The sequence below is a fragment of the Heterocephalus glaber genome, unplaced genomic scaffold, assembly GCF_053883595.1.
Source record: "Heterocephalus glaber isolate CG9 unplaced genomic scaffold, H.glaber_assembly_v1.0 deba00001608, whole genome shotgun sequence".
NCBI classification, from domain to species: domain Eukaryota; kingdom Metazoa; phylum Chordata; class Mammalia; order Rodentia; family Bathyergidae; genus Heterocephalus; species Heterocephalus glaber.
Window position 1 is genome coordinate 32403397 of NW_028258379.1, and position 16065 is coordinate 32419461.

At 48.7% G+C, this 16065-nt stretch overlaps 1 protein-coding gene and 1 long non-coding RNA gene across 2 annotated transcripts in view; both read right to left on the bottom strand.

Annotated features, from left to right (window-relative positions):
• Window positions 1–16065, bottom strand: part of Rin3 (Ras and Rab interactor 3) — a 117818-nt gene that overhangs the window by 94138 nt on the left and 7615 nt on the right. The window lies entirely within an intron of this gene.
• Window positions 233–15581, bottom strand: LOC147822815 (uncharacterized). Its single transcript, XR_015445119.1, has 2 exons — window positions 15404–15581; window positions 233–1516 (listed from the first exon to the last, which is right to left on the bottom strand). It is a non-coding gene; the product is annotated as an uncharacterized LOC147822815 (long non-coding RNA).

Below are 16065 nucleotides of genomic sequence, written 5' to 3' on the forward strand. Positions count from 1 at the left end.
TCTGTCTTTATAGATTTGCTGATTGTGGCTATTTCCTATAAATGTAACCGTAGACGATGTGGTCTTTTGTGTTTGGTTTCTTTGGCATCACAGTAGGGTCGGAGGTTGACTCACGTAGAAGTGGCTAGCAGAATTTATCAGTACTTCTGTATCAATGGCTCTTTCTTACTGACAAACGTTGCATGCCATATTTTACTTATGTATTCAATGATGAACATTCGTGCTGTTCCGCTTTTTAAAATTTACAGTGCTTTTAATTTTATTTTCATCAGTACGTGTCTGCAGTACATAATGATCACATTCATCGTGGGGAGTTGGTCCATGTACATGACACATCTTAATTCTTTTTATTTACAACTTTTATTGGTCACTTATACCTCAATAAAGCCGAGTAAGTAAGATTACACTTGCTTATAACAGATAGCTTCTATTTTTCATTTGTTCTGAAAAACTGTTTGTAATGGTGACTGCTGCTTTAGAACAAAAGTTACTTTAGTTTTTTCTGCTATCTTCATTGAGAACAACAACTTATTATACATAAAAAATAAAAGTTACAATCTGGGATTTATTAGAGGCTCTGGTAGGTCTCTAGAAGACCACAGGGCCACTGGAGAGGTGGAAAGCATGGAAACTTCCTGTGTGGGCGTGGACGAAGCGGATCAGAACGGGTGATCTGAACCATGGTCTGTCCCACTGCTAACCGTGAGCTGGGAGGAATAAAGACAGCCCTTTCTCTGTCCGTGTTCTTCAGCCATCCAGTGGAAAGAGCAGCCCCTGCCGTCCCCCAGGGCTGCCAGGCCTCAAGGAGTTCACGGTAAAAACTGTTCTTAAATAAGACACACTAAAGCAACATTATTATTGCAACAAAGTTTGTATCTGTGACATCTCTAATGAGTGTCAAATGTCAAACTGTACAGTGTTTTAATGTAAACAAAATACTGCGCCCATCTATAAACACAGATATTTACTGGCCCTTGGGTAAGCAGAATGTTCAATTAATCACTGAGAGATTGGTTCTTGGATAATTGTTTTATTGCTAATTCTTCTGAATGTATTGTGCCTTGTGTTTGGAGAAAGTACGTCTTATTATCCATCCATGCGCACATCAGATACTCAGGAAGCCACCGTTGTGTGTCAGGCACTGAGCTAACACTCGAGAGACCCGGGTGAGCAGAGGCCCCATTCTCTGTCCCCGTGGAGCTCGCAGCTCAGAGCTTCATGGATGTGAGTCCATCCCGAGTGGAGAGAGGCCCATCTGAGCTACAGTGTGACAGGAGGAACCACGGGCAGCCAGAGCTGGAGAAGCCTGCATTGCTAGGAACTGTTTTCAGCCACAAATAGTAGAAACCAGACCGCAGTAATTGAAAGCTATTGGGCTGTTGCTCTTCCACAAGGAATGGAAGCCAAAAGGAGGCAGCTAGAGCTTGAAAGGTCGCACGTGCATCCCAGCCACACTCAAAGTCACCAGATGGCTTCTGAAGTTCCAGCCATAGCATCGAGTCTCCAGCAAGAAGGTCTGAAAGTGCAAAGAAAAAATGCCCAGCCAGTGGCCACTTATTGGTCATCCTAACTGCCCGGGATTGAAGCACACTCATCATCACAGCCGCCTCTGGGGCCAGAAGTAGCAATGGCCCAGGGCCCAGGGCTGGGGAACAGCTCTGAGCTGGATGAGAGCTCCACTTTGAAGTAATAGTTTGAAGTAATAGTTTTTTGTGGGTTTTTTTTTTTTTTTTTTTTTTTTTTGTACCAAGGATTGAACTTAGGACCTTGTGCTTGCGAGGCAGGCAGACCCACTGAGCTAAATTCCCAGCCATTCCACTTTGGAGACATTACAAATAATGTGCAAGTTTTTGTATGGAGCATGTTTTCTGTTATCTTGGGAGTATACCTAGGAGTGGAACTGTTAGATCATAAGATAATTCTATGGTTAGCATATATATATATATATTTTTTTTTGTATTGGGGATCAAACTCAGGACCTTGCCCTTGCGAGGCAGGCAGTGGCACCACTGAGCTAAATCTCCGGCCCTCTATGGTTAGCATTTTGAGAGGCTGCCTGGCTATTTTCCAAAGTGGCTATGCCATTTTACATTCTCACTAGCAGTACGTGAGGGTTCTAAATTCTCCACAACCTTTCCAACACTTGTTACTGTTTGTCTTTTTGGCTATAGGCATCCTACTAGGTGTGCAGTACAACATCATTGTGGCTTTTGATTTGCAATTCCCTGGTGACTATGGGGGCTGAGTATCTTCATTTTTGGCCATCTGAATATCTTTTCTGGAGAAATGTTTATTCAGATCCTTTGCCTACTGTATTTTGGAATTGGGTTGTTTATTCTTGAGTTCTAAGTTCATTGTATCTTTGAACACAAGTCCCTTATCAGATACACAATTTGCAAACATTTTTCCCATTCTGTGGTTATTTTGATTTCTTAAGAGTGGGCTTGAACACTAGACAAAGTCTAATTTGTGTTTTTCCTTCTGGTTGCTTACAATTTTGGTGTCACAACCAAGAAACCATCACCTAATCTGAAGTCATGAAAATTTGCTTCTATTTTCTTCTAAAAGTTTTATAGTTTTAGCTCTTTCATATAAGCCTTTGTTCCATTCTGACTTTATGTATGAGTGAGGCAAAGGTCCACTTTCCTTCTTTTGCATGTGGTTATCAAATTGTTCTAGACCCATTTGTTGAAAGACCATTCTTTCATTGAATTGACTTGTCAACCTTAGCAAAATCAGGTGGTTATAAATTATGGCATGGCTTTTACTTATTTTGTAGTCCTGGCTATTGAACCTAAGGGTGCTCTATCACTGAGCCACAACCCTAGTTGTTTTTAAATTTTACTTTGAAACAGGGTCTCACTATGTTGCCCAGGCTGGCCTTGAACCTGTGATTCTCCTGCCTTAGCCTCTGAAGAGCTGGGATTTCAAGTTTATGCCACAGCACCAGCTTAGGATGGTCATACTGATCATACTGTTTTATCCTTCTGACTATGCTGAGTCTTTGTACCTCTGAAATATGGAGCCCCAAAACAGGGAAATAATCAACCCCAAAAGTATGTCCTGAGCTCCATATTAAGGCATTTAACCATCATTTCCCTCAAACTAGATAGTATTCTATTCCCATTAACAAGAATCCAAGATAGCATCAGTTTTTCTTCAGCAATCAAATACTTTGAGACATTGTGGAAAATTAATTTGGATTCTGAGAGTTGGGATCACATTTTGGGAATGAAGGGAGGAAACAAGAGTTTATGAGATGAGCAGTGGAATAACAAATGCTTTACTCTCAGGAGCATAGCTGTGATATAAAGGAAATGGCCCTGAGCTTGGAGTCAGATTACAGCTTTCTGTTGTTCACCATGGAACTTTGGGTAACTCACTTCCCCTCTCTGAGTTCACTGGCATCGTTAATAAGATGAGGAGGTTGGACTAGATTTGGGATGGCTTGCAGGATGCAGTTCTATGTGAACTCCAGTTTCCTGGCAGCAACTGCCAAGATTGCAAGCTCCATGGAGAAAAAAATGTAGTATCTGCTAGTGATGTCTGCCAGGGGCTCCACAGTGAAATCTGCTAGTGATGTCTGCCAGGGGCTTCATAGGGCAAAGCAGAGGCTGTGCTGTGTATTTACTAAACCTGGGTCAGGCTGGGGACTAAAGCTCCTTCCAGTACTCTGAACTCCATGACTCTGAGACTCAGCTGACCCTTGACCAGGGGCTGCCTGAAGCCTGCAGGCTTCTTCTCCAAGCCGCTGGCCCTGACTCAGCACACAGTCTGGTGCAGGCAGGCGGCCAGCCCTGCTTCTCTGTGGCATTCTCTGATCAGCTAGTCTTCCCAGATGTGTGTGAGGCTGAGCCTCAGCTGCTGCCTTGTTCCGCCTCTGGCCCCAGCTCTGGCACACACAAGGCCCAAATCACAGGCTGACCATGAAGCTCCCATGTGGATGGAAGAGAAGCTGTAGATTTCAGAATGTCACACTCAACAAATGCCTCAGCCAGTTGCAGGGGTTAAAGAACACTACCCAGCCCTGGCATTTCCCACAGGAGAGTGGGGAAAATGCTCCCCGGGTTTCTCCTTGGCCAGAAAACCCAAAGGCCTGGTAGGTGAGGCGGGGCACAGGGCCACCTTAGGGTCAGGCCCTGACCCTCCACGGATTATGCAGAAACAGGGACCCACTCTGTGGTCCTGCTCACATCCTCAGAGGGGAAGTCAGCTTGGCAGGACTTCCGGGCTGCGGAAGCACCCAGAGCAGGTCAGGCTGCCTCTGTTCACACGTCACAGCCCACATCAAGGGCTCTGGCAGGTCGAAAGCCTTCCAACTTTCCACACCTGTGTGCTGCAGGCCGTATGCTGCTCAGAGTGTGTGCCGGGCATTGCCCACCTCCCACCCCAGCCTCCTGACTCCACAGGGGCTCCACTGTCCCCTGTGGTCCTTGTCTGCCCACCTAGACCCCATATGGGCCTTGCTGGGGCCTGCAGAGGCACTAGCTCCAGTGATGGGCACTTCTGGTGCCTGATCCCATTGCGCCAGGCCTGCCTCCCGCTCTGTCTCAGATGTTCTGATGTTTGTCATGGCTCACAGCATCCCTGTCTCACTTTTAGCCCCAGCTGCTCTGTCTTCACCTTGGGCTCTTCTCAAGCGCCCTGGACACCCACAGTCTCCTGAGCTCTATCTTCTCCTTCTAGAAGCCCCGGTGGCTTGCAGATCCCAGCCCCTTGCTGCCACACCAGATCAGACTCAGCCTGTCCTGCTGACCATCTCACCAGGAACATTGACTCCCCTTCAGGTGCACATCACAGATGATGGCACCAATTCTGTCCCCAGCGCTGGGTGCAGTCAGCTCTTTAATATGCTGAGGGCTGTGTTGCCTACTGCTTAGGCTTGGGCTTGAAAACCAGGCAGCCTGCTTAGAATCTCAGCTCAGTGGCTTCGCAAGTGACTGCATTTCTCTTTACCTCAATTTGCTTACATTTAAACTGAGGAAGGAATATAAGCCTTACTACATCATGAGGCTGTTATAAGGAGCTCGGGAGTGCTTGGTGCGCAGCAACACTGAGAGACAAATCATCCATCCATTCATCACCTAAGTCCGATCCAGCCCTGACCATGGGCAGATGGCATGCTGGGCTGATCGCCATAATAAACGATTACAATCACAGCCACCCCCAGCGACTGACATGCTGATCCCTGGGCCCAGAGAGCCCCAGAAATGCCCCAGAAGACACAGGTGGTGACAAGACAGGATTTGGGAGACCCATGTACCAGCTGGGACTGAAGCTGGAGGCCTCCAAGGCACAGGAACCAGGTCACCAAGGGCAACGGGCAGGCCCAGTGCACATCTGTCACACATGCACGTCAGGCTGGGCTGAGGCCACCTCTGCAGGGACAGACAGGAGAGGAAGGAGGCTGAGGACAGTCAGGAGGGAGGCTCTTCCCTCGGGCCCTTTTGTAGCTTTTTAATTTGAATCATGTGAGTAACTATACTTCCCATTGAAAAAATAATGAAAATAACTCAAAACTCTGAAAAAGGAAAGTTATCTTTACGAAGACCTCATACAGGGCCAGGGATTTAGCTCAGTGGTTCTGCTGCCTGCCTTGCAAGCGGAAGGACCTGAGTTTGATCCCTGATATCGAAAAAAAAAAGACCTCATACAAGAGGTGATTAAAATATACAATGAAGGAAGGAAAGGACAAGAAAAAAGAGAATAGAAAGAAAAAATGGAAACAAAGCTTTTTTTAAATAAGGAAGGGAAGAAGGGTTGAAGGGACAGAAGGAGAATGGGGGAAAAAGAAGAGGCAAGATATAACATGTACTGGTACAAATTCCTGTGAATGTGATCATTGTGTATATCTAAACTATACCCGGCCAGGAGTGGTGGGTACCCCTGTCATCCTAGCACTCAGGAGGCTGAGGCAGAAGGATTGCCATGAGTTCAAGGCCAGCGTGGGCTACATAGTGAGATCCTGTCTCCAAAAAAAAAGACGTTTAAAAAAGTACCAGTAAAATTTAAATATATATATATATATGAGCATTGACATTTGAGATAAATTATTATAGTAAAAGATACGCTGCCATGAATCCCCCTAAAAAGATATGCCTTTGCTTCAAATACACCCCATCATTCTTGCTACTTTCTCAAGCAGTTCCAGAAGTTCCTTTTCATGAGTGTCTTTACAAGGTGTGATCAAAAATAATGGTGACGGTTGCTGCCCAGTGCATTCAGCGGAGAGGCAAGCTCATAAAAACATTACAGTGCGTCCCCATGCATGATGTTCAGGGCATCTAGTCACCGTGTGACCTCTGTCTCATTCCCAAAGTCAGAAGGGGAACTCTGAAGCGTGAATATTTTGAATTGTGTACAGCCTTCATAAAAGGCTGCTTAGTGAACTTTTGACACAACTGCAAACACACTCACCCTTTGACCCAGTCATCGTGGAAACTTATCTTGGCAGATATGGGTATATATATGCAAAATGACTCACAGACAATGGTACTTCTTGGATTTACTGGAAACAACTTAAATGTCCATCGATAAGGGATCAGGTAAATAAATGGATGGCTATGCAACTGAGAAAAAGAGACGAGGAAGCTCTCTGTGTAATGATATGGAAGGAGTTCTGGGGTAAGGTACAAAAGCCAAGTACAGAACCGTATGTATACTATGTTCTCTATTGAAAAAAAAAGAATGATTGTATTTTCATAGAAAGTTCTGGAGGAAGACACAGGAAGCTAGTAGTGCAGCAGGGTTGTGAGTGATCACAAGGCGATGGAGGTGAAAATAGTTTTTGTTTTACTGTACATCTTTTTCTTTATATATTTTTATTTTGAGTTCTATGAACATATTACCCACTCGAAAATAAATAATATTTCCAATTTACTGTTTAGCATGTGCCATACATTGCTCTAGGTGCCCTCATGTAGTAACTATGTTAATCCTTTAAAAGAACACTAGCCAGATGCAGTGGGACAAGCACCTATAATCCTAGCTACTCAAGAGGCTGAGGCAGGAGTGTTGCAAGTTCAAGGCCAGCCTGGGCAATTTAAAGAGATCTTGTCTCAAAACAGAATTAGAACGGGTTGGACATGCAGCTCAGCGGCAGAGCAATTGTCTAGCCTGAGTGAGGCCGCTGGTTTCAATTCTCAGTATTGTTAAAAAAGAAAAAGGAACCCTGTAAGGTAACTGTTTTATCACTCCCATTTTACGTGGAAGAAACTGAGCCACAGAGCAGTTGAGCAACTCACTGGGGCTGCAGTTAGCAAGCATCCAAGCTGGGATCTGTACCCGCACAGCCTTGAGTTTATTTTCTTAATCACTTCACCTACAACCTCCTGTGCCTGCTTAGGCTTTAAGATTAAACATCATAACATGCAACTTACATACATACATAACATACCATGTATCCCTTCAGGATAAAGGGCTGGAAGGGTAGAGCTTGTCCCTGGGGAAGAGGACTTAATACTCTTGAGGTATCAATTCTACACAAACTGACCTACAAAATCAGTGCAATCCCAATTAGATCCCAAAGGAGTGGTGGGAGAGCACACAGAAAGCAATGGGCTGGGAAAGGTCAGGACATGCTTGACGAAGGGGTAGGATTCTTGCCTGCGGACGTGAGTCTTGCCATGAAGGTACAGTGCTGCTGGGGGCATGGTACCGGTGCAGGAATAGACCCACACATACATGGTCCCTGGATTTCTGAACAGTCACAGCAGAACACTGTGGAATGGACAAGCTTTTCAGTAAAAGGTGCTGGACAACTTGCTGTCCACGTGAGGGGAAATGACACTTGAGTTCTTCTTTGCAGAAGACCCCAAAATCAGCCACCAGCAGACTCTGTCCTGACACTCTTGCTTAATGGTACAGGGCAAACAACAAGCTTCTGGGAGAAAATAAAGGACATCTTCATAGTCAGTTGGTAGGGAAAGAATTCTGAACAGTACACACACACACAAACACACACACATACGCACACATGCACAGCAACCTTTAAAGAAAAGACTGATACAACTGAATGTAGAAAGACTTCCTGTCCATCAAGATACCATTAAGATTTCAAAAGCTCAAGTTCCGAGCTGGGGAGATCTCTGTAACAGACAACCAGCTACGGGCTCCTCACATGGTTACATGCAGAGGTTGAGGACATCAACAAGGATGAGACAAGACAGTGATGAGGAAGTGGGGTAAGGGGCTGGGCCTGGCACCCACACAGAGGAAAACCTGAAAGGCTTCTCAACAGCATAAAGGTCAGGGGATCAGAGTCCATGAGGACAGAGATCACAGTAGGACAGACCCTTCTGAGGCCCCAGGAGGATGTGGAAGACCCAGAGCTCCTGGCCCTGTGGCTGGGGGTGGAAATCTCCGCACTTTTTCATGCTGAGATTCAGTGATTTCTCTCTCCTTTATACCTGTCTGTGCATTCCAAATTTTTACAATGATCCTTAATTAGTATTATTAATTATTGTCATCAGAAAATAATAGGTGAAAACCTCAGGGGAGCAATAAGAATTTCTAGATCCACTTGAGTGTCTGGATCTCTCTCTGGTACAGTGCAGTGGGCTGCACAGGGATCTGAAAAAGTCACTGCAGACTGGCTGCCCCCCAGCCACCCTGGACAAATCGGGGGGACTTAGTCCCTTTGGTGTGGGCCTTACTCACCCTTTTTCCTTATCTGTGCCTCAGTTTCTTCATCTATAAATAAAAGGAAAATATAATTTGTGTATTGCTAGGGCCAAGCAGCCTATATTGTGTATGTGTGTGAGGGCTGTAAACTCTGGAATGCAATCTCAGTGGATACCACACCTATGTCAATGCACAAGATGGGACTCACGGAATCAAACTGATTCCAAACTTTACTTTTTGGCTGCTGGTAGGTTGTGCTAGTTTCCTGTCTAGCTGGTGCTATCCGATAGAACTCTGTGCGATGATGGAAATACTCTGCATCTACACTGTTCAATACCATCACTATTAGTCATGGGACTACTGAGCACTAGAAATGTGATTAGTCTGTTAACTTCATGTTAGTCCATTTCATTTGCAGAATTTGTAGACTACGGATATGCAGCTGGTGGCTGCCATCCTGAACAATACAGATCTAGATTTTCCTATTGTTTAAAAATCTTTTCAATGTGTGGGTGAATTCATGTGTTACCTGCAGAACTGTTTTCACTTAGAAAAAAGTAACTTAGAAAGGAAGACTATATGCATGCCGAGGGGTATTACTGTCAGCTATTACTCTGTTGAGAACATTCTTTGGGGAAGGGAATTCCAGTCCTGAGCAACCTGCCCTTCTCTTGGGAGCTGCTATTTGGGGCCAGCTGCATGTCACGGCCTAGTTTTTGTATATGGATCTCAGTCCCCACACACCCAGGCTCATCCCCTTCTGAGCTCCTGGACTTCTGGTGTCCACTGCTCCCATGCCCAGCTTCCTGCTGCTGCCATCTCCTCCCCAGGGATGGATGAGGCTGGGAAAATCAGAGCAAGAAGGCTTGAGGCTCAGACGGCTGTTGGGGCTATCCTCTGTCCCCACAGACCACCCTCCTTCTAGAAGCAACAGTGGCACATGGCCACCACACATCCCACAGTGACCCTGCCTGCTGCTTACTCATGGTCCTCATCATCTGGGATTGAGGCGGGAAAAGGAAAGGAGACAGCACCCCACAGGCACTGACATGGGGACTAGGTATGTGTGTGGGGGGTGCTACAGCTTCGTGGTGGACACAATTCACTCCAGAAAGGGAGGCAGGTACCTGCCTCCATTCCCTGAGATGGCCTTTCAACGTCTGCAAGATAAGACTGATAACAGTACCGACCAGGAGGGTTGTGGTAGGGACAGAAAGGACTAAGGCATCCAGAGACTAGCAAAGGCTTGGTATCTATCACTGTGGACATGACTCCTCCCTCGGCAGCTCCGAGTGGGGGAGAAAACACTTTACCCAGAAAAAGCAGGATCTTCTAGCCTCTGCTACAGGCTTGCTGTATGACCTTGGGCAATCTCCCTCCCTCTCTGGGCCTGTTTTCTCAGCTGTAAAATAAGAGAAAGGTTACTTGCTCCCACCTACTTCATGTGGCTGCTGGGCGGGTAAAAATGACTATGGAGGTGAGAAGTATGCTTTGACAAAGTGAACCCCTTTTTCTACACTGGAAGGGGGGTCAGAATGCTATGCGGGTGCTTAACAGCTGCCCTCCTGCAGGTGCTCCCGGCATTGTGAGGCCGCAGACCTACACCTTACAGGAAAGTCCTGCAGCATCACTTTCCTTCCGGCCCTGGTGACACTGAGTCACCCTGCAACCCACCCAGCAGTTGTTGTGGCCATGTTTCCCCTGCTGTGGCATGTGTGCCCTATGCTGGCCACAGACCTGATGTTTCCTGGCTGGGGGCCGTCTCCCAGACCCACTCACCTCGAAAAACCAAGTGGGCGCTGCAGCCTTGGCCTGAAGTTCCACCTTTAGGGTTCTGTTCCCTGTTAAGAGACCTTCTCCTCTGCCCACATGGGACTGGAGGTGGCCCAGTTCCTCGTGGCGGGCACTAAGTGACTCTGGAGAGCTCTGGAGGGAGGCTGGGGGAAGCCAAAGACACTGGCTGCTGCAGCCAGGATGTCTGCTCCCCAAATGTACATGCTGACACCTAACCCCGGGGATGGTGCTAGCAGGTGGGGCTTTTGGAGGGGATCAGGTCTCGAGGGTGAGCCCTGATGAGTGAGATTCATGAGCTGACAGAGTCCCCCTGAGCGTTCTCTCGGTCTGTCTGCCCCTTGAGGACACGTTCGAGGTGCAGCCTTTTGTGAACCTGGAAATGGGCCCTCCCCAGATTCTGAGCCCCCAGCACCTTGATCTTGGACTTCCCAGCCCCTGAAGCTGTAAGAAATAAAGATCCATTCTTCATAAGCTGCCCAGTTGGTGGCATTTTGTTGTAGCAGCCTAAGCTGACCAAGACTTGGGGGAAGTAGGGAGGCACGGCTAGGGGGTGAGGAGCTATGGGAGGTGTCTTGCACCTGGGGGGCTTGCTCCACCTCCTCCCCCCAGGTACAAATCACCCCCGGACTCCAAGAACGGAACTTTGCCCGTGGGTACTGAGAGAAAGGGACTGGCAGGCAGGCGGGCCTTGCAACCCTGGGTGTACGGAGGCAGCAGCCCCAGGGCCCTGGGGCCCACACAGGGCTGTAGGGCTCGGTCTCAGGCAGACCTGGATTTAGGTCCCGGCTCTGCCACATACTGCTGAGAGCTTTAATCAGGTCACTTGGTGTGGCTTGGTTTCCTCAGTAACAACTGGGCACCGTACCCCACCCAGCCTCAGGGCTGAGCAAATGAACTGAGAAAACAGCCCCCAGCAAAGCAGCCTGAATTGAATAAAAGATCAGGGTGCACACATATCACCCCATCGACTGGAATCTGGATAAAGAAGATGTGGGTTTTTTATAAAATGGAGTACTACTCAGCCATAAAGAACGAGAAACTAGGGTCATTTATAGCTAAATGGATGCATATTGAGGCCATCCTCTTAAGTGAAATAAGTAGGACACATGTGTAAATACCGAATGGTTTCTCTAGTGTGAGAAACTGAAAGTGTAAATAAGGATTAAAAGGGTTAATAACTAATAATTGATACTTTGAAATAGGAAAAGGTTCAAAGGGGTAGGGGTGGTGGGAGGAGATGGGGAAAGGAAAAAAGGAAAGGAAAAATTATGAGAAAAGAAAAAAAATGGAAACGATGCCTGTGTAAATAGGGAAGGGCGGAGGGGGTGAAGGGCGCACAGGTAATGGGGAAAAAATAAGAACCAAGATACATCATGTACAGGTACAAACACCCAATGATAAATGTAAATGGACTGTATACCTAAAATGTACCAATAAAAGAATTTAGGATATAAAAAGAAAATTTAAAAAAAATAAGTAAAAGATCAGGACGCTGTCAGAGGGTTCATCCAAGTCAAATCTATGAATGCCAAGAATCCTTGCTCTCTATCTGCCTTCAGTGATACACCCACACCCACCACAAGAATTTTTCTATTAGAACCACAGAATATGAAATTAACTAGCGTGGACCCCTGTCCTCAGAAAGTTGAACTTCACTGAAGCAACACAGGATCAAGACCAGAGGGACAGTGCATATCCTAAGGACCTCTGCACCTGCCAGGGAGACCAGAGATAAGGCCGAATTTCCAAACCCAGAGGCACGGGGCGGGGGGTGGGGGTGGGGCACGGACTGGGTAGATTTAGCCGCACCATGACTGAGACACAGTTGTTCTCGTTATTTGTGTCAGGGAGGCCACAGTGAGCCCCAAGTTAGTGAGTATGGAAGTACAGCTTGCAGAGGAAACACAGGGCTGGGTTGCTGCGGCCTCTGGCCCACCAGTCACCCATCTGCATGTTTCCTGTGTGTCTCTGTCCAAAGGGACTTCACCGAGTACGTGAGTCATTAGCACTGGACTCTGGCTGCAGTGCCGGAACTCCTGCCTGACACTTGCATTTTCCAAGGCCCGTCATGGCTGTCTTGCACTTAGAACTCTAGACAGGTCTTTGACACCTTGTTTGGGTCATCTGAAGCACTGAAATCGTCAAGAGAAAAGCACAAACAGGTAAAAACCACAGCATGAAGTGGACTTGATGGACCAGCTGTTTGCGGGGTGACAGCTGGGACAGGAGGGCCGAGCACTGCCATGTGAGGCCACACTGGCCTGTTGGTGACGCAGATCCCCATGCTCTGTGCAGGTCCTCATGGGGCTTGGAAAGCACTGTGAGTACTGATCTGGGGGCTACAAATGCACATTAGCAGCCAGGCAGACTTACAAGCCCAGAATCTTGAAACAACTGGAAATGTGCCTGGGGACTGGGGACCAACCTGGCTATGAAGCCTGTTCTCAGAGTGTGGCTCCCCTTCAGCCAGGTGGGACGCTAGGGCCTGCACCCCACTGCTCCCTGCAGAGCCAGGCTGGTACCAGCTCACCACTGGCCATCCAGCTGCTGAGAGCACCACTGCACCCTGCTCCCGATGGAGGCAGAGGGTATGCTGGGGGGAAAAGGGAGGACGACAATGGGTGGTGGCTGTAGGGGGGCCTCCACCAGCCCCCAAACCTGGGGGTGTCCCAAGAGGTGTCACCTGGGTCTCCCTCATCATGTCGGAGCCAATCATGAGACCAGGTCTGCGTGGAGTGGGGGCTGTCAAGTCACCCATTGCCTCATTCGGTGCCCAGTACATGGGCGCTGTGCCTCCACACTGTGTTCATGGAGGAAGCAGTGACCAGAGAGGGGAAGGAGCCAGCCTGAGGCCTCCCCGATGCAAGACACGGATGCAGTCCATGGCCCTGTAAGGCCACAAGAGGCACCATAAACTGCAGAGTCTGGGAAGCCACGGAGCATGGTTCACATTTATTGAACACCTTCCAATCATCTGACTCTTGCAGCTCCTCGTATGTATTAGCTCACACAACACAACCACAACTCCGGGAGCTAGAAACGACTATGACTCCCCCCACTTTACAGATGCGGAAACTAAGGCTGAGACTGTGAGCCCTGATCACACTGTTCTCACTGTTCCGACTCTCACACCCACACCTCCACACAGCCACAATGAGCCACAACGGCCACCCTCCCTAGGGTGGGTACACATGGGACACATGGAGCCAACAGCCTGGACCATCCACCCTGCCTCTTCAGGACACTCTGGCAAGCCCACCTCTGCATCCCGCTGCTGAGACCTAGTGCAGCATCACCCTGGCTCCTCGGGGATGGGGCAGGGAGCTGGTCCACAGCTTGACGGCTGAGGTGGGTAAATGACTGCCTGCATTTGTCCAAATGCACAGCAAGGCATTTTCTCTTGTCAAGAATGAATTTTACTCTATGTCAATTATAGTTTGCATCAGGTAGAATTGTGTTCCCCAAAAGACACAGAGTCCCAGCCCCTAGGACCTCAGAATGTGACCTTATTTGGAAATTGGGTCCTCGTGGATATAATTAGTTCAGATGACATCACCCTAGAGCAAGGCGGGCCCTAAATCCAACCTGACCGGTGTCCTTTTGAGAACAGGAGAGACACAGACAGGCACAGGGGAGAAGACAGCCAGGTGACCATGGAGGGCGAGGGGAGGGGCGCAGCTACAAATCAAGCACTACTGAGGATGGTCTGGGGCCCCAGAAGCCAAGACAAGGCAGAAAGGACCCTTCCCTGGGGTGCGCGCATGGACGGCTGACTTCCGGCCTCCGAGCTGTAAGAATCAGCTCTTGTCTTACGTGGCCTCACCTGTGGCACACTGTCGCAGAAGCCCAGGAAACCAGCTTACAGCTCAATTTGAAAGGTGGGGGCTGCTCGTCACCCATCTCACTTCTGGACACAGCCCAGAGCCCGAGGCTCTGTCTGGGCCTGCCTGTTCACCCAGGAACCCTGGGCCATTTCCTCCTTCCCAGCTCCTAGGAATGTCCTCCTGGGCACCGCCAGCCAGGCGGACCCCACATCACGGGGTGCCGTGTCCCCAAGAGATGGGGTCGGCAGCGTGAGGTGAGAGGGGCTGCAGGACACAGGCTGTGCGAAAGTCACAGGCCAGGCCGGGACTACGGGGCTCTGCCCTGGCCCGCTGGACGGGACCTCTGGTTTCTGTTTGCAGGCTGTTACCTTCTGCTGCCCACCCTCCTTCTCAGGCTCTTCCACGGCCACCCAGCAGGTCCTTCCTCCTCCCAGAGCCCATCTGCCCCGAGTCTCATGCCTCTCCTTGACATTAATTGGTCATATATTCATTCAACAGATACCTACCAAGCTGCAGGCTAGACCCAACTTCCTTACAACTGTAGCTTAGCACAGTGTCCTCTGGCTGGAGCACTTCAGCAGGCACAGGGCTGACTGAGCAGTGACAGCCCCATGCTCTGACTGGCACAGGCAGCCACTGTCCCCACCTTTCTCTCAGCATTTGTGCTGTGAACAACCCTCTCAGCCCGAGGCCTGACCCAGCTCTGAGGGCTTCTTGCAGGAGGCTGAGGTAAGGCGCACAAGGCAGGAAAGAGCTTGACCCGGAGACAGAGATGGCAGGAGAAGGCTGGTGTATGGGTCCCCATGGCCTGGGCCTGCACAGAACCTTGCAATGCGTCTGCTCAGACTCAGCTGTGTTTCCTCAGGAAAACCACTTCCCTACTCGGGGCTACAGGCTCGTGTGCAGGCAGGGCTGGGTTGGGCTCTTCAGAACCATTAACTCTGGACAGTGAGCTCTGAGGCTGCCGATGTGGCCCTCGGGGTGAGGGCCAGGTGGCCACCATACACCCTGGTGGGCCACGGCAGCACAAACCCAGCCTGGCACTTGCCAAGTGCTCATCAGAGAGAGGGCTTGGGAGATAGGAGGAGGCGGCAGCCGGCGAGGTCACTGCTTAGACCCCACCTGGCCTTCCCTGGGCTGGAGCCACAGAGACCTGCACTCACCTGGGACAGTACTGGACCCAAAGCACAGACAGGGAAACTGAGGCCGGGGAAGAGTCAGGGTCACCTTGATCAGCAACATCTAGCCGGGTGGAAGCACGAGGGTTCAGGAGTCACGAATACAATCAGAATAAATATCCGAAGCTTCTAGAGAAACCTAACACTCAATATGAAAAACCAAAATGCACCTCTTTTCTCCTCCTCTTCCTCTTTCCTGCCTCTGCCAGGAAGCAGGACTTGCAGGGAGCCATGAAAGCGGCTTAGTATTTCTTCCACATAAGCTATGGTGCTATGAGTAAGAGACAGAAAAATTTTTGTTAGAGTCAGGTTTGTCTGTGACAGATAATCTAAAATAATAGTGATTTAAACAAGATAAATATGTATTCCTCTCATATAAAATTCTGGGTAAGCAGCAAGAACCAGAATAATACTCCAACATACCTGGAACCTTTCCATATAGCTTCTACTCTTAAATTTACCTCAGAATCCAATGTAGCTGCTTCAGCTCCAGTTATTACATCTGCATTCCAGCCAAGGGGAATGAGGAAGGACACATTCCTCTATTTTAAGGGCATCTCTAAGCAAAGTGTACTCTTGACTTAGCCTGACTTAATCACATGGCCATATCTAGCTGCAGGAAACTGGGAAATACTTGGCTAAAACTT